The sequence below is a fragment of the Bubalus kerabau genome, chromosome 6, assembly GCF_029407905.1.
Source record: "Bubalus kerabau isolate K-KA32 ecotype Philippines breed swamp buffalo chromosome 6, PCC_UOA_SB_1v2, whole genome shotgun sequence".
Taxonomy (NCBI): domain Eukaryota; kingdom Metazoa; phylum Chordata; class Mammalia; order Artiodactyla; family Bovidae; genus Bubalus; species Bubalus kerabau.
In genome coordinates, this window is record NC_073629.1 from 68297901 (window position 1) to 68325663 (window position 27763).

Consider the following 27763-nt stretch of genomic DNA (forward strand, 5'->3'; position numbering starts at 1 on the left):
ATGAATGGTGAGAATAGGGAGAAGTAAGGATGGAAACAGTAAATGCTTCATGGAATTTTAATGAGAGACCGTCACAACTCCACATAGGCAGGTCCAGAAAGGACTCAGATCCCTCAAGAATGAAAGTCTGGTCAATGAGCTGGGCAAGGAACTCCAGCAAATGAGATAAAGCAAAGAGACAGAATGTATAGCCTTGAGTTGTATTTCCTTCCTTGCTATTCTATACGGTGATAGATAGATGATAGGTAGATAGATAGATGATAGTAGATACTAGGTAGCTAGCTAGATAAAAGTTTGGCTGGGAGTGTGGATGGCTGGATGGGTGGACGGATGGACACATACACACATACATATATACGTGGGTGTTTCCATAGTGTAGTGGTTATCACATTTGCCTCACTCATATACATACATAGTAAAACCTCACCATAACATGAAAATTGGACCCCAAACTTTTAAAAATTCTTGTTTTAATAAGGTTCCTGAAAAGTGGTATTTAGAGTTGATCTTTCAGTCACCTTGCAAAAGAAAAGGGAATTTTTCAATTATTTAGTTATGCAGAAAAGAGATTAACTTACACACAGAATATATCCTATAAACAAAACAAGGAAAGTACCAAATGATTATAAGGCAGTCACTTTCTACTTACCCTTTCTCCTAACCCCTTTCAAGAAGATAAGAACTTAAACCAAGCTCAACTTTAAAAAAAAATTAGTTTATTTTAATTGGAGGATAATTACTCTACAATATTATGATGGTTTTTGCCATACATCAACATGAATAGGCAAAATGAATAGGTTTAAATGTATCCCCGCCATCCTGAGCCCCCCTCCACCTCCCTTCCCACCCTATCCCTCTGGATCTCAGAGCACTGGCTTTGGGTGTCCTGCTTCATGCACTGAACTTGCACTGATCATCTGTTTTATATATGGTAATGCACATGTTTCAATGCTATTTTCTCAAGTCATCCCACCCTTGCCTTCTCCCACTGGGTCCAAAAGTCTGTTCTTTACATCTGTATCTCCTTTGCTGCTGTGCATGTAGGACTGTTGGTACCATCTTTCTAAATTCCATATACATGTGTTAATATACAGTATTTGTCTTTCTCTTTTTGACTTACTTCGCTCTGTATAATAGACTCCAGGCTTATCCACCTCATTAGAACTGATGCAAACTTGCTCCTTTTTATAGATGAGTAATATTCCATTGTTCAAGCTGAATTTAGAAAAGGCAGAGGAACCAGAGATCAAATGGCCAACATCCATTGGATCATAGAAAAAGCAAGAGAATTCCAGAAAAACATCTACTACTGCTTCATTGACTATGCTAAAGACTTTGATTGTGTGGATCACAACAAACTGTGGAAAATTCTTAAAGAGATGGGAATACCAAACCACTTTACCTGTCTCTTGAGAAATCTGTATGCAGGTCAAGAAGCAACAGTTAGAACCGACATGGAACAATGGACTGGTTCCAAATTGGGAAAGAAGTACATCAAGGCTGTATATTGTCACCCTGCTTATTTAACTTATATGCAGAGTACATTATGAGAAATACGACTGGATGAAGCTCAAGATGGAATCAATATTTCCAGGAGAAATATCAATAACCTCAAATATGCAGATGACACCACCCTGATGGCAGAAAGCAAAGAGAAACTAAACAGCCTCTGGATGAAAGTGAAAGGGGAGAGTGAAAAAGCTGGCTTAAAACTCAACATTCAAAAAAAATAAGATCATGGCATCTGGTCCCATCACTTCATGGCAAATAGATGTGGAAATGATGGAAACAGTGACAGACTTTATTTTCCTGGGTTCCAAAATCACTGCAGATGGTGAGTGCAGGCATGAAATTGAAAGATGTTTGCTCCTTGGAAGAAAAGCTATGAAAAATCTAGACAGCATATTAAAAAGCAGAGACATTACTTTACCAACAAATGTCTGTATAGTCAAAACTATGGTTTTCCCAGTAGTCACGTAGAGTTGGACCATAAATAAAGCTGAGCGCTGAAGAAGAAGCTTTTGAACTGTGGTGTTGGAGAAGACTCTTGAGAGTCCCTTGGACAGCAAGGAGATCAAACCAGTCAATCCTAAAGGAAATCAGTCTTGAATATTCATTGGAAGAACTGATGTTGAAGTTGAAGCTCCAATACTTTGGTCACCTGATGTGAAGAGCTGATTCATTGGAAAAGACCCTGATGCTGGGAAAGATTGAAGGCAGGAGGAGAAGGGGATGACAAAGGAGGAGATGGTTGGATGGCATTACGGACTCAATGGACATGAGTTTGAGCAAGCTCCGGGAATTGGTGATGGACAGAGAGACCCGGTGTGCTGCAGTCCGTGGGATCGCAAAGATTCGGACACAACTGAGTAACTGAACTGAACTAATATTCCATTGTGTATATGGACCACAACCTCCTTATCCATTCATCTGCCCATGGACATATAGTTTGCTTCCATGTCCTGACTCTTGTAAACAGTCCAGCTCAGCTTTGAATAGGAGCTGGGTGAAGGCCAAGAATTAGTAAAATCACATTACATTGCATTGGCATGGTCTTCCTTTTGTGGGAAAGAGTGTAGGTATGTTTTTGCTTTGGTATGGTTTCATTCTTTTATTTGATAAATGTGTTGCTTGAATTAACTTTTAAAGATTATAGGGGTCAGTTTATTAATTTTCCTGTCTCCCAGAATCCATTCTCCCCTGTTTTCTTTTGAGAAATCCCCTTTCCCCGATTTGTGTCATTTATATGGAATTCTCCATAAAGGGGCCCTGCCTTTGTCTAACCAATGAGTGAGTTCATGACTTGGTACACATGTCCTTGGCTAATTGGAATTTATCTCCCAGAAGACAAGAGTTTGAGCAGAGTGGTATAAAGAAGGAAATGAAATCAGATTGAAGTGGATGAATCCCCATGGTGGTAGCACCATGTCTGGCTCCTTCCACCAGAATCTCTGGAGCTATCTTGATTCTTGTTCCTTCTGAGCCCTATTCCTCTAATATTCTTTCCATCTTGTGAACCATCCTACATCCATCAAACAAATTCATTTTGTCTAATATTAATTTGAAACTAGATTGGATTCCAAGCTTAGATTGGAATCCAATAACCCTAACTAGGTCAGAATAGAAAGCTCTTAAAGCAGGCAGAAAGGGGAAAGATAAATACTCCTGGCATAGGGAAGTCATGAGCCAAATGATGATGGTCTTAAACAGCATGATGAGTCTGGATAACCTCAAGTAGCTCAGAAAAAAGGGTCAGGACAAAATTAATCTTTAAGTGTTTCTTATCCTTGCCTGGTGATTCCCAATATGTGGGCTATGGGTCTCTACAGTTGAAACAAAGTATTTAAGAACATCTATAAATTGAAGGAAAATCTATGGAATTATTGTCATGTGGTATGTGGAAAATGTTTAAAACATAAGAAGCTTTACCGCTGAAATGGCAGGGAACAACTGGTCTGAGTCAGCAGTAGTTCTCAGTTGTAGAGTAGTTAACACATTTTGTCTATTATGGTGTAATTTGGTCCTAAAATTAGTTGAAATGCCAAGGGTTATAGGTGATTGTTTCTTTTATAAATTAGATCAGATTTAAGGCTGTTTTTTTCTGTAAATTCATCTTGTCTACTTGCATTCTGATTTGTTTTCTTGAGTGGGAGAGAACAGAGTGGAATTTTAACTGCTACTCCAAGAATTGTACACAAATCATTTTCTATTCTATCTCCATCACAGAGCACAGTGAGCCTCTGGTACTGGGCTCTGATGATTATGAGGTAATGCATTGTCTTGGTGTTTGTGAATTGTAGTGCCATTGTTACTTTCTTTTTATATTTCACTTGACTTATGGGTACACTTATTATTTATTTAGAAAATATCCAAACTTATGCAAAAGTTAACAAAGTAATATTAAAAAATTCTTATATTCCTTTTGCTCAGATTTCCTAATTGTCAATATATTATTGTATTTACTGTAGGTCTTCTAATCTCTCACATGTATATATCAGACAGATAAGAGTAGACAGCATATCTATCTATCTATATCGAGCAAAGACTGATTTCCTGAGTCTAATCATGAGGAAACTTGGTGGACCCCAGCTGTGCATTCAGTTGTCCTGTCTTTGTAGCCTCCTTCAGTCTGGAACAGTTTTTCAATCTTTCTGTTTTTGTTTTTTGTTTTTTTTTGCATCTGTGATAGTTTTAAACAGTGCAGACCTTTCATGCATTGTTCAATACATGCAATAAGTATATATTTTAAAATTTTCTAGTGGAAAAGCAAAATGGCAACCCACTGCAGTGTTCTTGCATGAAGAATCCCAATGACAGGGAGCCTGGTGGGCTGCCATCTATGGGGTCGCACAGAGTCTGACACGACTGAAGCGACTTAACAGCAGTAGCGGCAGCAGTGGAAAAGCAAAATGCAATTTTTTTCTAGCATTAGGAAAAGGAAGGATGAATTCATTAATTAAGATGATCCATTAATAGGAATTAATAAGAATAATATACTTATTTATGGGGAAGGAAATGGCAACCTACTCCAGTATTCTTGCCGGGAGAACCCCATGGACAGTGGAGCCTGAGGGACCACCATCCATGGGGTCACAGAGAGTTGGACATGACTTAGCAACTGAACAATAACAACATATACTTATTTAACCCATTGTTTTCAAAATGTTATCATTTAAAAAATGATCAGTACAAAAATTGTCTATTTATGTTATTTTTTCGTAAAAGTTTTTGAAACCTAGTGTAAATATAGCACATTTCAGTTAAGACTGGTCACATCCCAAGCGCCTGACAGCCGCACGCAGCCATAGCCAGCACACTGCGCAGTGCCCTGTCACTGTGACCCACGGTCCGGGCCGGCCTATGCACATGGAACAACAGACTGGTTCCAAATAGGAAAAGGAGTACGTCAAGGCTGTATATCATCACCTGCTTATTTAACTTATATGCAGAGTACATCATGAGAAACGCTGGGCTGGAAGAAGCACAGGCTGGAATCAAGATTGTCGGGAGAAGTATCAATAACCTCAGATATGCAGATGACACCACCCTTATGGCAGAAAGTGAAGAGGAACTCAAAAGCCTCTTGATGAAAGTGAAAGTGGAGAGTGAAAAAATTGGCTTAAAGCTCAACATTCAGAAAACAAAGATCATGGCATTCAGTCCCATCACTTCATGGTAAATAGATGGGGAAACAGTGGAAACAGTGTCAGACTTTATTTTTTTGGGCTCCAAAATCACTGCAGATGGTGACTGCAGCCATGAAATTAAAAGACACTTACTCCTTGGAAGGAAAGTTATGACCAACCTAGATAGCATATTCAAAAGCAGAGACATTACTTTGCCAACAAAGGTCCGTTTAGTCAAGGCTATGGTTTTTCCAGTGGTCATGTATGGATGTGAGAGTTGGACTGTGAAGAAAGCTGAGCGCCGAAGAATTGATGCTTTTGAACTGTGGTGTTGGAGAAGACTCTTGAGAGTCCCTTGGACTGCAAGGAGATCCAACCAGTCCATTCTGAAGGAGATCAGCCCTGGGATTTCTTTGGAAGGAATGATGCTAAAGCTGATACTCCAGTATTTTGGCCACCTGATGCGAAGAGTTGACTCATTGGAAAAGACTCTGATGCTGAGAGGGATTGGGGGCAGGAGGAGAAGGGGATGACAGGGAATGAGATGGCTGGATGGCATCACTGATTCGATGGACATGAGTCTGAGTAAACTCCTAGAGTTGGTGATGGACAGAGAGGCCTGGCGTGCTGCGATTCATGGGGTCACAAAGAGTAGGACACAACTGAGCGACTGAACTGAACTGATTGCTTCCTCAAGACCAGACTCAGGCAGGCATTCTTTGCAGAAGCGAAGCGGTGCCCTTTGTGGTTTTCATATCAGGAGGCACAAGGTGTTGACCTGACATCACTGCTAATGTTAACCTTGGTCATGGCACATGATAGTGTTGTTCAGGTTTCTGTACTACAAAGTCACCATTTTTTTCTTTTGTAGTTGATAAATATTTATCCTATTCCTCTTCAAACCATCAGCCACCAACCTTTACTTCCAAGGCAATTTCTTACTATATCAACTACCAGTATATTGATTACCAGATGGTGTTTTATATTTCTATCATTTCTTCTATATTTATTAGTTTATTTCCTATTGTAAGGAACAGCTTTTTCTTCTTTTCCCTTCATGCATTCATATCAGTGTTGGCTCACAGATGTTTATTTTACTCAATAATATATTTTAATCTGTCACTATCAGTATTTATTTTGATGCTTATGATGTCCCAGATTTGACCAATAGAAGTCTCTTTAAGCTGACTCCTCTGTCCCTTTGATGATCTTTGTTATTCTTTGAGCATTCCTTCAATTATGGTCCAATAAGATATTCTAGGTTTGTCTCATATTTTTCCCGTCTCACCTTTGGAATTAGTTATTTCCCCAGGAGTCCTGTTTCCTTATAATGTAGGATAGAATTTAGAAACCAACATTTTGCTGTGATGCACTGGGTCAGTGGACAGAGCTAAGATGCATACATATACATATATATATATACTTTGCTGTATCCCTGGGACCAACATGACACTGTAAATCAACCATTTCAATAAAAATTCTTTTAAGAACAACAACAAAAAACTAAAACTACATATAAAAATATGCATGAATCTCACAAGCATCATGTATAAAAGAGATCAGACACAAAAGATAATATGTTCATTATTCCATTTCAGTCTCTGAGTTGTGTCCGACTTTTTGCCACCCCATGAATCGTAGCACGCCAGGCCTCTCTGTCCATCACCATCTCCCGGAGTTCACTCAAACTCATGTCCATTGAGTCAGTGATGCCATCCAGCCATCTCATCCTCTGTCATCCCCTTTTCCTCCTGCCCCAAATCCCTCCCAGCATCAAAGTCTTTTCCAATGAGTCAACTCCTTGCATGAGGTGGCCAAAGTACTGGAATTTCAGCTTTAGAATCATTCCTTCCAAAGAACACCCAGGACTGATCTCCTTCAGAATGGACTGGTTGGATCTCCTTGCAGTCCAAGGGACTCTCAGGAGTCTTCTCCAACACCACAGTTCAAAAGCATCAATTCTTTGGTGTTCAGCTTTCTTCACAGTCCAACTCTCACATCCATACATGACCACTGGAAAAACCATAGCCTTGACTAAACGGACCTTTGTTGGCAAAGTAATGTCTCTGCTTTTGAATATGCTATCTAGGTTGGTCATAACTTTCCTTCCAAGGAGTAAGTGTCTTTTAATTTCATGGCTGCAGTCACCATCTGCAGTGATTTTCCAAAAATAGATAAAACTAATCTATGCTGTAAAAGTCATGATAATGATTATCTATGGTGGGAGTGAATGACAGAAGGAGGATGAGGGAATTTTGTAATAGTTGGTCTTGTTATGTTTTTAGATCTGAGTACTGTTGGTGCTAGTGGTAAAAAAAACCCACCTGCCAAAGCAGGAGATGTAAGAGACATGCGTTTGATCCCTGGGCCAGGAAGATCCCCTGGAAGAGGAATGGCAACTCACTCCAGTATTCTTGCTTAGAAAATGCCATAGACAGAGGAGGCTGGTGGGCTATAGTCCATAGGGTTGCAAAGAGTTGGACATGACTGAAGTGGCTTAGCATGCACTATTTACACAAATGTGTTCCATCTATGGAACTTAATATGTTGTATATTTAGGATATGTAAGTATAGTCTTCTGAATGTATATTATGCTTTAATAATCAGTTTGAATATAAAAGTAATTCTAGCTTAAGAAACAATGAGCAGTGCCTCAACATTTATTCATTCATTTAACAAATATATTTATGCACTGTTCTTATAGTTACCAGGAATACAGCAGTAAACAAGGAAAATCTTTCCGTTAGAGACCTTATAGTCTCCTAACAGAGAGAGAAAATAAATTAAGAAATGAATAAGTACACTATAAAAATCTCAGGGAGTGATAAATTTAGTGAAGAAGAAATTAAGACAGTGCAGTGCAGCGTGTAAGGAAATAGATAACATTGACTGGGGTCCATCACAGAAGACCTTCCTGAGGAGGTAGCAACAGAGCAGAAGCTGAAAGAAGGGAGCACCAGCCACATGAACAGGTGAGAGGATGCTAAGGCCCTGAGGTAGGAATAACCTTAGAGTTCTGGGGGAAAAAGCTGAAATTCCTCTTACAGTAAAGATGATATTTGGCTATTTTTTTCCTCATAAAATGAGATATCTTGTTGGGAACATGTACATAAGGCTCCCTTGACAAATATTTGTGATAGCTTGAGCCATTGAGAGCCAATATCCTTGGCCCTGAGAAGCCACTGAAGGAAATAAAGTCAGGGAGTGACATGGTGAGGCATGTGTTTCAGGATTATTCCAGCGATGATAGAAAGGATCCAGAGGAAAGCACAAGGGAAAGAACACGTGACACACAGAGTACAGGATGGACAACCACTTTAGAACTGACTGCACAGAGGCAACAAACTAAAAATTGTGAAAATGCACTGTGAACGTAGCGTATTTTGGATTCTAGTGGCACATGTGATGCCTGTGGAAGGGTTTTGTTGTGAGAGGTGTCTCCCTCAGGCTGAGAGTTGCTAATGAGAGATTGTGCTGATCACACTAGGCTCCCAACCTAGTTTTCATTTAGTGGAGTGTGTTTTCACTTAACTCACATAAATACTGATGGAGGGCTTATTGGTTTGTTGTTTTTTTAAACTTGTATTTGAATCACGCTTGGGACCAAACCAATTTAGCAATTCATTTCCAAATTCTTACAAATATTGAATAAAATGCTGGTTGGCATCTTTTTACCTACATCCTCTACATCAAGCAAGAAAATACATTGCTGAATTATTTCAGATAATCCACTAAGAAAACAGATCCATCCTAACAGACATTGTATCTCTTCTTTATTCTAGAACAATCTGTGTCCAGGCAAGAAAGAGTTGCCCTCTCTTTTCTATTTTCATTGTGTCTTTCCCCAGCACACTCACACAGAGGGAAAGAGACTATTAACCCCACATCCCCATCACCTCCACCACCAGGGGCTTTCCCCCCCCATTTTGTTGGCATATAGTTGATTTACAATGTTGTATTAATTTCAGGTGTACAACAAAGTGATTCAGTTATACATATACATACATTAATTCTTTTTAGATTCTTTTCCCCATATCAGTTATCACAAAATATTGAATAGAATTCCCTGTTCTATACAGTATGTCCTTGTTGATTAACTGTCTTATATATAGTAGTGTGTATATGTTCTTCCCAAGATGCTAATTTATCTCTCCCCCTCACATTTCCCCTTTGGTAATCAGAAGTTTGTTTTTAATATCTATAAGGCTGTTTCAATTTTGTAAATTAGTTCATTTGTATCATTTAAAAAAATAGATTCCACATATGAGTGATAACATATGATAATTTGTCTTTCTCTGTTTGACCTACCCTCACTTAGTATGATAATCTCTAGGTCCATTCATGTTACTGCAAATGGCATTATTTCATTCTTTTTTATGGCTGAGTAATATTCCATTGTATATATGTACCACATCTTCCTTATCTATTCTTCTGTCAGTGGACATTTAGGTTGCTTCCATGTCCTGGCAATTGTAAATAATGCTGTAATGAACATTGGGGTGTATGTATCTCTTCAGATTATGGTTTTCTCCAGAACCATGCCCAGGAATGGGATCTCAAGGGCTTTTAATCTATAGTCATGTGGTAACATAGAAGTTTCTACTGCTCGTCAACATAAGGGATGTTGATTTCTCTCCATTGAGTAACAGCAGTTGGCCAGGTACACAAGACATTTTCATTTCTATGGGGGCATCAACTCTGGGCCTCGCTCTGGACCTGTTACAGACACTCAACAGGGGCTGTTGTAGTCACTCTGCATAAATAAAGGGAAAGCACTTCTTTATCTCACCAGGTTAAATAAGAAACATTGTTGAAGACCCACACATACACTAGTTGGACTTTCTAAGAAACTGACTCATCCAGATTACCTTTGATAAGTGGATTTATTGCAAGGATGCACAAGACAGTGAATGATCATATTTTCAGTCTGTGAAAAAGACAGCTATCTTTTTTCCAGTGTTATATCTCTCCTTTCTATACTCATATAGCTGCTATGCAACCCCACCAGATTTTATCAGGGCATACAACTAGAGGCAACGCAGCCCAAGGCAACATCTCCCAGCTCCCCTTCCAGCTGAGTGTGGCCATATGAACAAGTTCTCCCAAAGGTGATGAGTAGAAGGGAAGTATGCAACTTCCATGCCACTTAGAGAAATTTGCTTCAATTCCTTATGCTCACTTTCTGCTTCTCAATGGGCTGAAAATGGATCCTGTGCTGCTGAGATAGCTTTGATTATATAACTAGGGCCACTTCCCAGGAGATGACAAAGCCCCTATATTTCAGAAGGAAGGATTTTGACATGTGTGGTTTCACACAAAGTTGATTTAACTATGCTTCCATACTCTAGAACATGACACATTGTACTCATGGATTGTAAATCATTTCCAGGCTCCCAGAGAAATTTTTCTTGAAGTACATTGAAAACTGAGCTTCCCAGGTGGCCCTGTAGGTAAAGAATCCACCTGTCAATGCAGGAGATACAGGAGACACAGGTTTGATCCCTGGGTTGGGAAGATCCCTTTTGGTAGAAAACAGCAACCTCCCAACTCCCAGTATTCTTGCCTGGAAAATCCCATGGACAGAGGAGCCTGGAAGGCTATAGTCCATTGAATCACAGGAGTCAGACATGACTTAGCAACTAAACCATCACCACCACTCCAGTATTCTTGCCTGGAAAATGTCGTGGACAAAGGAGCCTGGTGGGCTACAGTCCATGGGGTCCCAAAGTCAGACATGACTGAGCACAGCACACACATTTGCACACTTTTCATATACATTGAAAAGCATCTCCTTCTGAAGGCTCCATTCACCTTGACTTTCCCTTCTTCATTTCAGAGGGTGAGCCAGTTCCAAACCACTCAGGGCTGTCCTAACACACAGTTGGGACTGGTGGTGACCATGGGAGAGTTCATTGCTGAAAAAATAATTATCTGTTGTTAGTGTCTGGAAATTCTTCATTAGAAATGCATCCTCTTAGTTTAAGGAAATGTTTTCTGATCCAAAAAGAAAATACCACTGTAATGTCAAGAACTTTGAGGAGTCTGAGATTTTATTTACTCGCAAGCTAACAAGCTCACCTGCCACAATTTCACACAAGCTAGTAGGAGACAGGTGTCCTCTGTGTCAGAGACAAAGGACTCTGATACTGATGGCTTTGCAGGCTGCATGCGCTCCATGCTCACGTTGGCTCCCCTTGCACCCAAGTCTCACTGGGGACCTAAGTGAAGTTGTGCATCACAGTTGAGGAAATCCCTATTTTTGAAAGAGTGATTCTAGGAAACTTGCCCAACATTGGGATACTCTTTGGAAGCAGACAGTATTTTCATTACCCCGGGTCATGAAGCTAAAGCGCTTTCCGTCCTAGAGGGAGATATTATCTCTGTCTTCCAAGGCTTGTCTGTTACACAGGCAACCTTGAAAAAACAGTGTGGAACAAAAGCTGATATAAGAAAAACAGAAACACTATTGAGAATTGTTAACCAACATATCAAGGAAAGACTATTAAGCCCCTAGCAACTTTATACAGATGACCAAGTGTGTAAGGACACTCTCTAGCCTGGGCATCTGAAATGGTTTCCCAACAAAAGAATGGCAAACACAAGAGGTAATTTCCAGAGTCCCAGTGGACAGGTACTCAACAAAGTGATAGAGCTGGATAAAATACTCAGTTGGAGATCCTGGAACAGGAATAAAGGTGTTGCCTTCACATACTTGACTTGGCTCTTTCTGCCTATAATATTAATACCATTTTTTCCCTTTGCAAAGATATTTTTTCACTTTTTCCTTTAGAATTCTGATAAAGCATCTCCTTCTCTGCAAAACCTGCCCTAAGCGCTTGCCTCCAGCTGAGATAGGTGTTGTGCATCTGTGACCCTGTAGCACTCCATGCCTACTTTCCTTTGCAGTAGCATCTACTGTACTATATTACAACTTTCTGCATATTTATAATTTCTCTTAATAGGAAATTTCTTGAGGGCAAAAACTGTCTATCTCTCAGTCTCCCTGGCTGCAATAAATGTTTGAGCAACTGAACTGAACTGGGGAGAATGTCGGTACCTAGATTTGACCTTGCATCTTCATTGGTCTTTAAATTCAATGTAAGTCTATTGTTGTTGTTCGGTCATGTCCTACTCTTAGCAACCCCATGGACTGCAAGGATCCAAGCTCCTCTGTCCTCCACTATCTCCTGGAGTTTGCTCATATTTATACCACTGAGTTGACGATGCCATCCAACCATCTCATCCTCTATCACCCGCTTCTCCTGCCCCCAATCTTTCCCAGCATCAGGGTCTTTTTCAGTGAGTTAGCTCTTCACATCAAGTGGCCAAAATATTGGAATCTCAGCTTCAGCAACAGTTCTTCCAATGAATATTCAGAATTGATTTCCTTTAGGGTTGACTGATTTGATCTCCTTGCAGTCCAAGGGACTCTCAAGACTTTTCTCCAGTGCCAGATTATAATAACTATAACAGATTATAATGGGCTTCCTTCATGGCTCAACAGTAAAGAATCTGCCTGCAATGCAAAGGCTACTGGAGATGTGGGTTTGATCCCTGGGTTGGGAAGATCCCTTGGAGGAGAGCATGGCAACCCACTCCAGTATTCTTGCCTGGAGAATCTCATGGACAGGGGAGGCTGGCAGGCCACAGTCCATGGGGTTGCAAAGAGTTGGACATGACTGAAGTGGCTTAGCACACATATATACATGTACCAGAATATAATAGTTATACCAGATTATAATAATTATACCAAATTATAATTTCTGGCAGTGCTTTGAATTCTTTGATATTTCCCTGAGTGATCCTTCATAGTAGGTGGGAAATGAATTAGATGAGATTCTTTGTTTTGGTAATTATAAAGGCTAAATGAACAAGAAGTTACTCAAGGGCATGCTAGATGTCACCAGTGCTGGATAATTGTTCTGATCTCCAGGAGGCAGACTATACATTTGAATTTTGGAAGCAATGATAAAGAGACTTTACTGTTGTGGGTTAGGGTACAAGCTAAACTGCTATAACAAAGATACCCCCCCAAACATACTAGCTCAAATAAGATAGAAGTTTATCTTTCATGTATTGGTCCAGAATTAGATGGATAGATGGACCAGGGTAAGTTCTGTTGGCAAAATCAAGTTTCCCTTTTTTAGTTTGTCACTTAAAGTTGTTTTGACATCTCATATATCACTGTGGGGTCTGGAAGTTAGTTTTTCTGTAACACCCTACATTTCCAGACTCTCTATTTACTTTGTTTCTGATCGAAATTGCCGTTTGTTCCCCCATGGGGTATTATTTGTCTTGTAATATTGCCAAACACAGCCAGTAACGACATACATAAAATTACATTTCAGTTTTCTTATCTGTCCATCTAAAGATGCCTGCTCAGTAGACACACAATCTGCTTTTCATGTTATCTCAGAAGGTGGTTTTACCAAATATGATACGTGGATCTCCATCTCTCTAACTTCAGAAATCAATCTTCTTAAGATCTCACTGCTGGACCAATGCCACATGTTATAATTCTGGGGGATTTGTTTTTGCTTTGTTATTTGGTGCAGCTCACTGCTGTTCTCAATATGCGTATTAGCCAGGGTAAGGTATTACGGTAGGTTAGATTAATATTATTGTTCCCAATTATTTGCTGTTCCTCTCTGTGGAGGGATTATAGTTCTCTGGAGAAGGCAATGGCACTCCACTCCAGTACTCTTGCCTGGAAAATCCCATGGACAGAGGAGCCTGGTGGGCTGCAGTCCGTGGGGTCGCTAAGAGTCAGACGCGACTGAGCGACTTCATTTTCACTTTTCACTTTTCATGCACCGGAGAAGGAAATGGCAACCCACTCCAGTGTTCTTGCCTGGAGAATCCCAGGGATGGGGGAGCCTGGTGGGTTGCCGTCTACAGGGTTGCGCACAGTCGGACACGACTGAAGCGACTTAGCAGCAGCAGCTCCTTTGTAGTAAGCATGGCCATGTGACTTGGTGTGAGTAATGAAATGGGGACAGAACTATTGCATGCCACTTCTGAGCAGAAGCTTTAAAAGCCATCTCATGGGTCCTCCTACTTTCTTGCCTCTGCTACGAGAATAGCAGCACCCCAGGTAGATCTGCTTCTTCACTTTAAATGCCTGAGTGAAGACACATAAAGCAGATACACAGCCAATCCACAACCACATCTAACGTGAGAATATCTAATAGTGTTCTAAGCTACTGATATTTTGTGGTTGTTTTCACAGCATACCTTAGCATAATATTAAAGCTAGAATGTGCCGCAGAAATAAACTCCTGTTTCTTAGTGGCTTAACAAGAGTTTAAAGCTCTCCTTTAGGGTCGGGTGAGGGGAGCTCCATTTTTTTAGGATACAGACTGCTATTTGGCATTACTAGGAAAACTGTCATGCACTATCCTTGCTTTGAACTTATCTGACCAGTGTCCCTTTGTACCATGTACAGCCAAATCCACGGGGAGGAAGCCTCATGAAGGTCTGGATTTTTATTGTTATTTTCTTGTACTGCAAATCCTCTTAGTTTGTTTGTGTAGTTTGACTCTTGCCATTCTGAAATTCGTTTTGATCATGGATGTACCATGTTTTTTTGTCATTAAGGAAGGATTAATTTGGTTGCTCCAAAATGAATTCTATTTTCCAAATCTAATTTTCTTTTGAACTTATTCCAGAAAATGTGAAGCAGTGTCAGTCTCCTGATGTATTTGGGGCTCTGCAGTCTTGGTGTGGGGAGAAATTTTAGGCTCCGTCTTCCCCTTCCTCACTTCTCAGTCTCAAACCTCACATAGAATTTCTAAATGCGCCAAAGTGACCTGCTTATTTCTCTCTTATCTAAAGACGGTGATTAAAATTAGCTCAGTGCTGAAGCTCTCAAAGCCTTTGAACAGATTTCAGCTGCTCAGTCTATCTTTGATTAGGATATGTTCATTTAGGTGTTCCAACTCCTTTAAAAACTCTTCAGTAAATTTCCAAGCCTCTTGTCTAACACCACTGACCGATTGCCTTTCCAACTCCCAGCCCTAAAGGGCTCTAAAATCATTTCTCCGACATTCTCATCAACTAATTGGACTTTGATTGGTGTCAGCTGCTGCCAACTGTGATAAAACTGTTTTCAGTAAGCCTTGACATTCTGGAGGTGACATTAGGTCACTTTCTCATAAACAGGACAGCTTTAGAATCGAGAGGGGGAGCTGATGCTATGAATCACCTTTCATTCAACAGATCTAAATTAAGATCTGACTTTGTGGGGGGTGGTAGGGAGGTTCAGAAGGGAGGGGACATATATATACCTATGGCTTATTCATGTTGATGTATGGCAGAAACTAACAGTGCTGTAAAGCAATTATCCAATTAAAAATAAATAAAATAAATAAATATAAATAAATAAAAAAGATCTGACTTTGTGCCGGATATTGTTGGAGTCGGGTAAGAACTTACTCCCTCCTTCAAATTCTCATTGAACACAACAAAATATTGTAGTTGGAAAAGATGGTGAGTTCAGACCGAGGGAAGTGCTTTCCAGCTTTGAGATGGCTGTGAGGTGAGGAAGAGACTGGGGCAGGAGATGTGGCGGATGTGTGTGTGTGTGTGCGTGCGTGTGTGTGTGAGGTCTCCATCCAATCCTCATATACCACAAGGTAAGTATTCAATCCTAGTAACCCCTTTTATGTGTGAGGAAACCAGCGCCCTCAGAGCACTCACCGAGTTTGTAATTGGCTTGGATGATGAGTTAAGCTGTGTGGGCTCCCAGGGAAGGTGGTTGTATCCTTTAGAGAAGGGAAGCCTGGAGCCTCAGATAACTTTCTGGCTGCCAAGTCACCTGTGGAAAATAGCCACTGCATAGAGATGAGGTTCCCTGAAGTGACTGACCTGGGCTGCAGCTTCCTCCAAACTTTCCTGAGGGCTGTGTGTGCGTGCTAAGTCACTTCACTTATGTCTGATTCCTTGTGACCCCATGGACTTTAGCCCACCAGGCTCCTCTGTCCACGGGATTCTCCAGGCAAAAATACTGGAGTGGGTTGCCATGCCCTCCTCCAGGGGATCTTCCCCAGGGATTGAACCTGCGTCTCCTACAATGCTGGTGATTCTTTACTGCTGAGTCACCAGGAAGGCCCATCCCAGAGAGCAGCCATCCTTCTAATCTCACAAAGTAAAACTACAGTATATCTAAATATTCTTATTTTAATATGTGTTTAATATTGTTGGAAATATTTGATCAAAGACCCACAGTCGTTGTGGCAGAATCTGCCTGAACAATGCTGGGTAAACATGGCTGTTCCTCTTCTGAGTGGGCAAACAGAGAGCACTCACTCACTGGGCATGTGATATAAAACAACAGCAGCTCTAAAGACAGCAGGCACAGGGCAGGTGTCACCCTGCGAGTCACAGGAAGAAGAAGGAAAACTCTCAGACAACCTCTTATTTGCATTCTCAATAAGAGTAAATTGCATTTATGATGAAAAAGCAGGCAATCTGGAAAAGGAAGGAGCCTGAAAGTTTTCATCTTTTTTTAAACATTTTATTTTATTTTGGAGTATAGTCAATTAACAATGTTGTGATAGGTTTCGGTGAACAGCAAAGGAATTCTGGCCTACCTGTGTGTGCGCTCAGTTGCTCAGTAGTGTTTGACTCTTTGCGACCCCGTGGACTGTAGCCTGCCAGGCTCCTCTGTCTATGAGATTTTCCAGGCAACAATACTGGAGTAGGTTGCCATGCCCTCCTCCAGGGGATCTTCCAGACACATGGATTGAAGCTGCATCTCCAGAGTCTCCTGAATTTTAGGTAGATTCTTTACTGTTAAGCTACCAGAGACGCCCAGCCCTACATATACATGTATCCAAACTTCTCTCCCATCCAGGCTGCCACATAACATTGAACAGAGTTCCCTGTGCTGTATAGTAGGACATTGTAGGCTATCCGTTTTATATCTAGCAGTGTGTACATGTATATCTGAAACTCCCTAACTATCCCTTCACCCCATCCTTCCCCCCAGCAACCATAAGTTCCTTCTCTAAGTTTATGAGTCTATTTCTGTTGAAAGTTTTCATCTTGGAGATGAATAACATCAACTCTGAATTCATTCAGTGGAAGAAGCAGCCAGTGATTTGAACTCAGGAGAAAATAGAATTAATGCATGAAAAGTAAGGCTGATAAACAATCCCAAGACAGTAAGGGAAAGAATAAAGGAATGGAAACACTGAGAGCAAAGAAACATGTGGCATGATCTATTCATAAGTGAGCTGATATCGTATAGCTGAAATGCTTTCCAGAGAGGACATTATAGGTGCAGGAAATAGTGAAAGAAAAATATTTTTAAGTGGAGGAAAAATTTGACTCTTAGAGTTGAGATAATTAAAATGTCTAGCTACGTCATGGCAAAATTTCTTAATTCAGTGGTTTTTGAGTGCTTTAACGCATGCAGATTCAAGGGAAATATTCATTATAATGGAAAGTAATCCAACCGACCTCAGAACTCTTCTTTAAAAAATAAACACTGGAAGGAAACACTGGCCACATAACAGTACAGATTCCCTTCCTTTCTTTTTTTGAAGCAATTTTGAGGCACAAACATTGTGTTCGCAGAGTTCTAGCCCCAGACACATTAGCCTTCATATGGGAGGGTGGAAGGAAAACAATCTTCAGTGTGCAAGGCTTCAAAACGCATGCTGTCAGGTGTACCTTTCCTGAAAAAAGTATTGACTAAGTGCTCCAGTGAACTAAGAAATTAATTGTAATAAAGAATTTAGAAATCAAGAGGATTTATAAAAGAAAATGTAGTGAAAGATGAAACCAGTGAAATAGCATTAAATTTAGATCATTATTGCTAATGTAGTTATGGAACTTACTGCAAATGTCAAAATAAAGGGAAAGAGAAGATACATAATGTCAAAAAAGTATTGAAAAGATTGAAATCTAAAGTCCTAGATCATTTTAACAAAAATGTCACATTTTATAGGAAGAAGTATACTGTTTCATGTTTGATATTAATAGAAATATATGTTTTCATAAATTTTTTAAAAAGTAGCTAACTTAAAAAAATTTTATTTTTATTTTTTTGGCTGCACTGTGTGGCATGTGGGATCTTAGTTCCCCCACCAGGAATCAAACCTGTGCTCCCCTGCATTGGAAGCATGAAGTCTTAACCCCTGGACTGCTAAGAAAGTCCTTCATATGTGCTTTTTAAAAGTTTCAAAGATGAACACCAATATAATAGCTTAACACCTTTTTGTTTTTAGTAGTTGAAATTTTCCTCTTTCCCTCTACACACACCCACACACCTAAATATAAAAGAGGTCATAGTGATGCCTGCTCTGGTTGAGAGAGAGCAGCACACTCAAAACTATGACCCCTGGGCTTCCCTTGCATCTACCTGAGGACCCAGAGGCCCTGGAACAAAATCTTGGAGCTCATGGAGCAAAATTTGAAAACCATTATCTTAATAGATATTATCTAATAGGAAGAATGAATAAATCTTCCATGTCATCTTCCATGTCACAGCTTTTACCAAGGTGCTATGAATGGACTCCAGCTTCAAGATAATGATCTCCTCTGACTGTGCGGTGGCTGAGCAAGCCTGGGGCTGTTGGATTCCCGTAGTCTTTGACCTGGAGCTAACCTTGTCCAGGGCTTCCTGACGGGTGGAGTGATCTGATGGTGCCTCTCAGTCCCCACATGCTGGCCATGCCTTTCTATATTTGGCCTCTGCTCTTTGGGGCTGTGCCAGAGCACAGATGAGGAGGCACGTGTGCACCCTGCATCCCCCTCTTTCAGCAGCCAGCGTTCACCAGTTGTAGTTGGAGAACCACACTTAGCTTCACGTGATGCTGGTCCAGTGTAGGGGTGTCCAGGTGGGCACAGCTCCCTGTTTTTACATACATCTGAAAACGTGTGCCCATTGGTGGCAGAATGCCTCTTTAGTGGCAACTTAGCCAGCTTCAGGATGGCCTCTTCGAGAGCGTGTGCTGTTTCTGAAAATTAGAGCCTTGTCAGTGTAGGAGGGTTTCCTTTCCTTCACACCCTTCCCAGCATTTAATGTTTGTAAAATTTCTGATGACCGTTCTGATTGGTGTGAGGTGATACCTAATTGTGATTTTGATTAGTTAGTGAGAATCTTTGATTAGTTAGAATTAGTTAGTTGAGAATCTTTTCATGTGCCTCTTGGCCATCTGTATGTCTGCTTTGGAGAATCTCCATTTAGGTCTTCTGCTCATTTTTTGATTGGGTATTTTATATATATATATATATATGTATATAGAACTGCATGAGCTGTTTGTATATGTTGGAGATTAACCCCTTGTTGGTTGCAAAATATTTTCTCATATATATATATATATATATATATAGAACTGCATGAGCTGTTTGTATATGTTGGAGATTAACCCCTTGTTGGTTGCAAAATATTTTCTCCCATTCTGAGGGCTGTCTTCAGTTTGTTTATGGTTTCCTTTGCCATGCAAGAGCTTTTAAGTTTAATTAGGCTCCATTTGTTGTTGTTTTTTGTTTGTTTTTATTTTCATTAGGAAATGGGTCAAAAAAGATTTTGCTGGGATTTATGTCAAAGAGTGTTCTGCCTATGTTTTCCTCTAAGAGTTTTATAGTATCTGATCTTACATTTAGGTCACTAATCCATTGGGTTTATTTTTGTGTATGGTGTCAGTGTTCTAGTTTTATTCTTTTACATGTAGCTGTCCAGTTTTCCCAGCACCACTTATTGAAGAGACTGTCTTTTCTCCATTGTATCTTCTTGCCTCCTTTGTCATAGATTAAGTGACTGTTAGTGTGTGGGTTTGTCCCTGTGCTTTCTATCCTAAGTTTTGTATTTTAAATGTTCCTCAATTTTACTTTTTTATTTTTAATCGTAATTTCATAATATAAAGAAAAAATATTTTGCACCAAGCCTTCATATTTCTTCCAGTTTCCTGAGTGTGCAACAGCAGTATTATTTGCCATGCACATATGTCATAATGTAAAAAAGGTTGGAAAGAACAATTTAAGGGAAACAAATATGCAGAGAAAGTCTCATCAATAACAAAAATAAAGGAAGAATAAAGGAAGCCTGTTTGAACATTGGTCAACATGTATTAAGTAAGAGGGCAAGTTACAGAACAATACATATGGCTTATTTTCACCTTTGAAAAATAACGATATTGCTAGTAGATTCTGTGCCTCACAGTGACGCCTCCCTTCTTGTTACTGTCCTTCAACCCAAACATGCAGTTACAATGGAAGCAGCCATCTTGCTGGGACACAAGCATGCCTCTTGGATTGTGATGGGCTCTTTAAAGAGTCCTGATGCCCTTTCCTGGGAGCTTTGGGACTGTGACCAGAATGTCTGGTCTCTGTCTGGCTGCTTGCTTGAATAGAGGAAATTGAAACTCACAAGATGGTAGTTTGCATTCTTTTCTGCTGTAAGAGGAGGAAACAGAGTGAAGGATGGAGAGAAGAAACTCTTCCAGTTCCCTGCCATGCTTTAGTCTGTGTCTAACACCTGGCTGCCTTCCTTCTTTTGAGTTCATGCAGGCATCCTACTATGCTTATTATAAATCCCCCCTTTTGCATTAATTCCTTAAATTAAGTTTCCTTAGCCCACATTCAATAAATACATAATCTATATGTTAATTCACAGGGAAAGATGAAAGTCAGGGACATCTACATTAAAATATTAGCAGAACTTAACTCTGGATGGTGGACTCTGGGTGAATTTTATGTTTTATTTTGCTTTTAGAAAAACTTGGAAGACATAAAAGGCGCATGCATCACTCTTGTGATATGTTTAAGTCTAATTTTTTATTTTTAAACTCCTAATTTTGAGCCTTATTATACATGAAATAAAACAGTGGTGGTGGTAATTGAGTCACCAAGTCTTGTCCCACTCTTGCAACCTAATGGACTGTAGGCCGCTGGACTCCTCTGTCCATGGGAAATAAAATGAAAGACTCAACAAATAATTCTGAAAAGACTGGTATTAATTATTATGACTAAAACTAAAATAAAAATTTAGCAATATGCTCTTTAAATGCTTATAAAATTAATTTCATTTTTCATTTACTTGCTAGGAGAAGAATTTACAAATTTTTTGTTAGTATATAAATCATGCTCCATTTGAATAAATATTTTTGTGAAGGGAAATATATTGCCCTGAATTGTTTTTTTTAGATTAAGGCAAAGTGAGTCATAAGAAAAGTTACAGGTTCCCAATCTTGACCCTGATTGTGGGTCCCTACAATATCTGTACCATCAATTAAATGAGATTTCAAAGAAGCTTGACCTATGTTATTATCCCAGGTGGATGGGAGAACAATGAGGAAGCACATTTGATTTCGGAGCTGCCTGATGGTTGGTGGATTAATAGACACATGTTTTTTAATGAAGGACAAGAGGGAAAAAGGATGCAAGTTACCCAACCACCAACTGCTTTCAAAATGTTAGGAAAGTCTGAATCATTGAAACCCAAGATGCCAAGAAGGCATAAGCTAGAATTTCCTTCTGAACTATCATTTTCTGAGAGAAAATAAAAGCAGTCAACATGCTAATAATTTGACCAAGTTGGTCATGTGACTAAAAGCTTAAATGTTGAGATAATTCATCCTGAGAACTGTGAGTTTATGCTTAGCACAGATGGGTTCACCTGTGTGAATTTCGGTTCTTGTTTAATGCTGTCGTCCTTAAGATGAGAAATGGAAGGCTGACATTTCCTGATGCATTTTCTCTGGCAAGTGAACAGAAATAATCACGGGCATGATTTGCTTGATGACACTACAATGGGGTAAAAAGAATGATGTCAGCCCGTGGCACCTGCATGTCGGGTTAGAAAAGAAAAGAGTTTGCCCTAGTGGGAAGAAGAAATATTTGATTGAAATGAAAAGCTGTTGGGTAAAAGAGTGTTCAAATGTGAGGCTAACTCCATTTTCCATTTCAGTGGTGACAGTGTGTGTGTGCTCAGTGGTTTCCGACTCTGCAACCCCCTGGACTGGAGCCCATCAGGCTCCTCTGTCTGTGGAATTTCCCAGGCAAGAATACTGGAGTGGGTTGCCATTTTCTTCTCCAGGGAATCTTCCTGACCCAGGGATTGAACCCATGTCCCTGGTGTCTCCTGCCTTGCAGGTGGATTCTATACCACTAGCACCACCTGGGAAGCCCATTTCCCATTTTTGTACCTAACCATAAAAGTTGCTTATATCTGATTCTTAAATCCATCATAGACCTTGACCAGTCTCCAGTGTAGGATCCAGTGGCTTTGAATTTTGGTGTCAGTGCTTTCTGAGCCCCATCAAACATCATTTAAAGCTGACACTGATTTTTTTCCTCAGGTTGCCTCATCAGGGTGGGTCCAGGCTTTGGATTCAGATGAGCTGTTTGAATCCTGGCTCCTAGAGGTGAGACTTTGAAAAGTAACTTCATCTCACTGAACACTGTTTTTCATAGAACTGATTAATAACACTCACCTCCCATAGTTGTGGAGAATAAACACGGTAAACTGCCACCATAACTGTCACATGCCCTAACACATACTCCTGTAGAATATACTTTATATTTTATAAAGAGGCTTAATTTCAGTCCTAACCTTGCCCACCTTGAAAAATTTCCACTATACAGCCTCCGTATCTGTTATGAGACTACTTTGTTCATAACACTCACATTCACATAATTTCAGCATCACTTAAATATTTGTCATTTAAAGCTTTTCCAGAGCATTATTCTAGAAACTTCTCTGTTTTGTTCAAAGACTAAGATGTCATTAATTGTTAGGACCTGGGGGCCTAGCAAGTCAGTCACTTTGGAAATATGATTCACCTTCTAGACTACAGAGGTATCACAAAATAAGGATCCACTGTCCTTGCCTCAGATGGTTATTGTGAGAATGAAGTGACATAATCTATAAAACCTTTAGCATGATGCATAAAGATGGCTATATGAGTGACAATGTTGATATTGTTAAATGGTCCTGTGTGTGCCAACCAAAATAATAAACTTATAAGGAGTAATTATGTTGCAGATTCTTTTCCAGTCAAAGATTAGACCATAGCTATAGGACAGATTGCAAATAGGGACCAACTCCTCTGCCCACATGCTATCTGGGATGCTGAGTTAGGAAGGAATCTGAAGCTGCATCTTAGCTCAGTGAAAGAAGCTGTCATGACTGACAAGAGGTGTCAGATCTGAGAGCAGAGGGCAAGGATTGTCCAATGACATTAATTTAGCATTGCTCTTCTAGGTCAGTTATCCCAGGTGGTGCAGTGATAAAGAATCCACCTGCTAATGCAGGAGATGTGAGAGACCAGGGTTTGATCCCTGGGTCAGGAAGATCCCCTGGAGTAGGAAATGGCAACCCACTCCAGTATTCTTGTCTGGGAAATCTCATGGACAGAGGAGCCTGGAGGGCTACAGTCCAGGGGGTTGTAAAGAGTCAGACACAACTGAGCACACACAAACACACACACTTCTAGGTCACTTTTTTTCCCTTTTATTTTTTGACTGCTTCCTGCTTATATGGAGCAAAAGAGTCTTTGATTCATCTGTCTTACCCCTTCCCATTTCCTAGGATTAAAAAACAACTCTGTGGCAGCAAAAAAAATTGGAGGAAAACAAAATAATAAGCACTATGCTGAAACTTTCATATTAGTTTCCAAAAAAATCATAGGCTCCTCCAAAGTCATTATCAATTTTAGAGCTATTAATCCATAAACATTGAATTGGTAAAGACCCTGGACTCATTGGAAAAGACCCTGATGCTGGGAAAGATTGAAGGCAGGAGGAGAAGGAGACTACAGAGGAAGAGATGGTTGGATGGCATCACCAACTTGATGGACATGAGTTTAAGCAAGCCCTGGGAGTTGGTGATGGACAGGGAGGCCTGGCATGCTGCATTCCATGGGGTCAGAAAGAGTCGGACACAACTGAGCGACTGAACTGAACTGAAACATTGAATTAAAAATAAGGAAACTAACAGTAATTAAAAAGCAAGCCTACCACCTGTTGAGAACCCTGATCAATCAAGAACACACTAATAATATTCTTTTTTGAGGGATGTTCTCCAAACACTCAATTAAGAACACTTTCAAACTCACAGCAAAACTGACATAATTTCCACCACCTTGATCCTGCCACCAACATTTTATTGAACTCTCCTATTTTATGGCCCTTTGATAAAATTTTATTACTAGAAATGGCATGCTTAGTTCTCCACTGAACTGCCTTTCTGAGACATGTCATGTGGATATCTCTGGCTTTTATTAAGGGTAAAAAGACATGGTACCACAAAGAACACTCTCTTGCCTCTTTATAAAACCACTGCTCTCAACATTGCTCCTCACATAAGGGTTAACACAACGTTAGTCCCAGGACAACTGACAAACTTTTCTTTTAGCCATTTGTTCCTATTTATTGACAGGCCCCTATGTGCCGGCCACTGTTCTAGGTGCTAAGGACACAGCTGTGAACCAAACAAGGGCTTTTCCTTTTCATGGTGCTTGTATTATGTTGCAGAAGCCATGCAATAATGAAATAAACAGATGAGTATGTATTATAATAATGTCAGGAGTGGTTGGTGAGCATTGTATAATTAACATTTTCTTTGCACTGCCTTTCAGGACACTAATAATATTCTAAAAACAATCTTTCTTCCTCTAAACAGTGGGAGTTTTAACTATGTGTATTTTCATGTAGAATAAGATTTCCAGTGTTGCCAAACCTTGAAGAGTGGTCAGACCTAATAGAATCCTGATTTTGAAAATTTACTTCTGTAAATTTTGCTTACACATTAGTTTTAGTTCAATGTGACAAAGATTATTAATAGCCCTCAGAATCCCTGGATGGACACCAGGAATAATAATTGTTTGTATTCATAGGGTTTGTGGAGGTAAAGTGAGATGCTGAATGCAGCAGCAAGGACACAGGCAGACACCCAGTGAGAGCACAGAAAATATTAGTTATTATAAGTTCATGCAGTTTTAGGAATTCTAGTGAGATGCTGCTAACTCCTTAAATTCTTCTCTGTTTTCTTAAGGGAGCCCCACTACACCGCTTGAGTGACTTCTGCTCACTTAAGGTTTTGATTCATGTTTTTTTAAAAAAGCCTGTTGCCTTGGGGGCTTCCCAGGTGGTGCTAGTGGTAAAGAACTTACCTGCCAATGCAGGAGATATAAGAGACTGTGGTTCGATCCCTCAGTTGGGAAGACCAACTTCAGTATTCTTGCCTGGAGAATCCCCATGAACAGAGCAGCCTTGCAGCCTATAGTCCATAAGGGGACGCACATGACTGAAGCAACTTAGCACACACATTGCCTTGGACAGACTGATACTTTATTTTCTTATATACTTAGCATATTTGTAAATGTCTTTAATGAGCTAGACACCATGCAATGTTCTGTGTGGGAGAGGAGGTCACTAACATGAATGTTACTGTCCCTGACTCTAAGGAACCATCAGTCTTCCTGGAATGTGTGTGGCGGTCTGAATTAATCTTATAACTTCTATGATCTGGCCCAGTCTACATTTCCAAATGAATTTTCTATCACAGTGTCTTATGCTATGTCCACACTGAACTATCATATTTCTTAAGCAATACTTATGCTTTCCAAACTCTGTATCTTATCACATTTTATTTCTTCTAACTTTGAATGATTCCCATCCTCACTTTTAGAATAGCTCAACTGTAACCTTCCTTGTGAAATTTTTCTTTATTGTCATAGTCTGCAAGTGAGACTCCTTTGTGTAACTGTGAAAGAAAGTGAAAGTGAAAGTGAAGTCACTCAGTCATGTCCGACTCTTTGCGACCCCGTGGACAGTAGCCTGCATCAGGCTCCTCCGTCCATGGGATTTTCTAGGCAAGAGTACTGGAGTGGGGTGCCATTTCCTTCTCCAGGGAACCTTCCGGACCCAGGGTTTGAACCCAGGTCTCCTGCATTGTAGACAGACGCTTTACCATCTGAGCCACCTCGGAAGTGCTTGTGTAACTGTAGCAATGTGTCTTTTTGGTGAATGAATCACTATGGGAATTATAAATGTTTGTATCTTACTATAGTCATGGGGCACAGGTAAGGCATGCCTTAGTCATGCTGGATACATATGCAGAAGCTGGTTGCAAGATATTTGGAAGGCAAACATCAGAGATTTGCACTTAATGCATACATAAAACCAGCCTTATTGTATATTGGGTTATTCAAGGTCACCTCCTCTGGCATCAGATCCCAGCCCTAGGACTCCATGTTACAGCCTCAGGCAAGTCACTCAGTTTTCTCATCTGTTAAGTGGAGATAACGTAATTACCAACATCACAGGGTCGTGAAGATTAGATGAGACAATAGCTATTAAGCTATTGACGCGATAAGATCCCAGCATATGGTAGGAATTCAACAAATGTTAATTATTACCATTTGCCATCTTGTGAGCTTCTTATTCTCCATGTACCTGTAAGGCTTGACTCAGTGCTCATCTTGAATCCAGCTCTTTAGATCCATCTTTCTTGACAGATAAACATTTTATTTTCTTATGCAAATATAAAATTGGGGACCATTAGGAGACTATTTGGAGTATCGAGAAATGTGGTTTGTGGAACTTTTTATCTGTCTCAGATAAACCAGTTCCTCAATTGGAGTAGTTCCTACTCTATTCTCTTTCAGTTGCTGTCTAACCACACTTGATGGTCATCTCCTCTTGTTAGCTGGCATTAGTTGAAACCAATTAAAATGCAATTAATAAATGATAACACTGGCATAGGATGATGTTGAATTGTGGCAGAAGTGTTCAGAAACGGAGCTGCCCAGGAGGCCTGTCAGGTTGGCAGAGTAAGCCAGAAACCCATTTAAATGTTTTTTGAAAACAGCTGAAATGGCTTCTCTGAGCATCACCAGTAAAGCACAAAAGCATCCCAGAGAGCATCTTGATGCAGTGCTGTTTACAGCAGATTTCCCTGATCAAGGACGAATAGATCATTTATGTTATATTTTATGTGTGTGTATATGTGTTAAATAATGCATGCCATCCATTGTAACAGAAAATTTGGATAATATAATTTGGAAAGTAAAGTACAGGTGAGAAGATTAGAGCCTTATCTGCAACACTACAAAGGATGTGAAACACAGCATTCGAGGTCAATCAGAGTTTCTTTGAAATCATTTTTCATGAGGTACTTAAACTGTACCTCATTTGCGGTTTCACGGTTTAAAAGTGGACTGTGTAGGCTGGCTGTTGGTTGGGTGAATCCCTTGCAAAATAGAACTGAGAAACATTTGAATTAGGCATGAGACATGACAGGAAAAAACATCACGGCGAGAGGAGCTGGAGAAAGAAAGGGCATTTAGAAAAGTGGCATAGCTGAAGTGGTTAGATGCCCTGGGTTTTTCAGGAGAGTTGCAGTTTAGACCTCTGCCCAGACATCTAATTTATTTAGCACCCCTTTTCACTGTCAATGTCCCAGTTTACGCTGTAGATTAAATACCCAGTGGAGTTTAAACAGAATGCTCAATTTCACTTTCATAAACCAGAAAAGAGTAACATGGACCAAAATCTGCCACTGGCTGCTGAAAGTCCAATTTGTCTAATAGGAATTTAGAAGGAAAGGCCAGAGACTGCATGCTGAGAATCCTCAGCACATTCACTTTGTTACTTAGGTAATAAAGATGACACATCTGGGGCCGGCA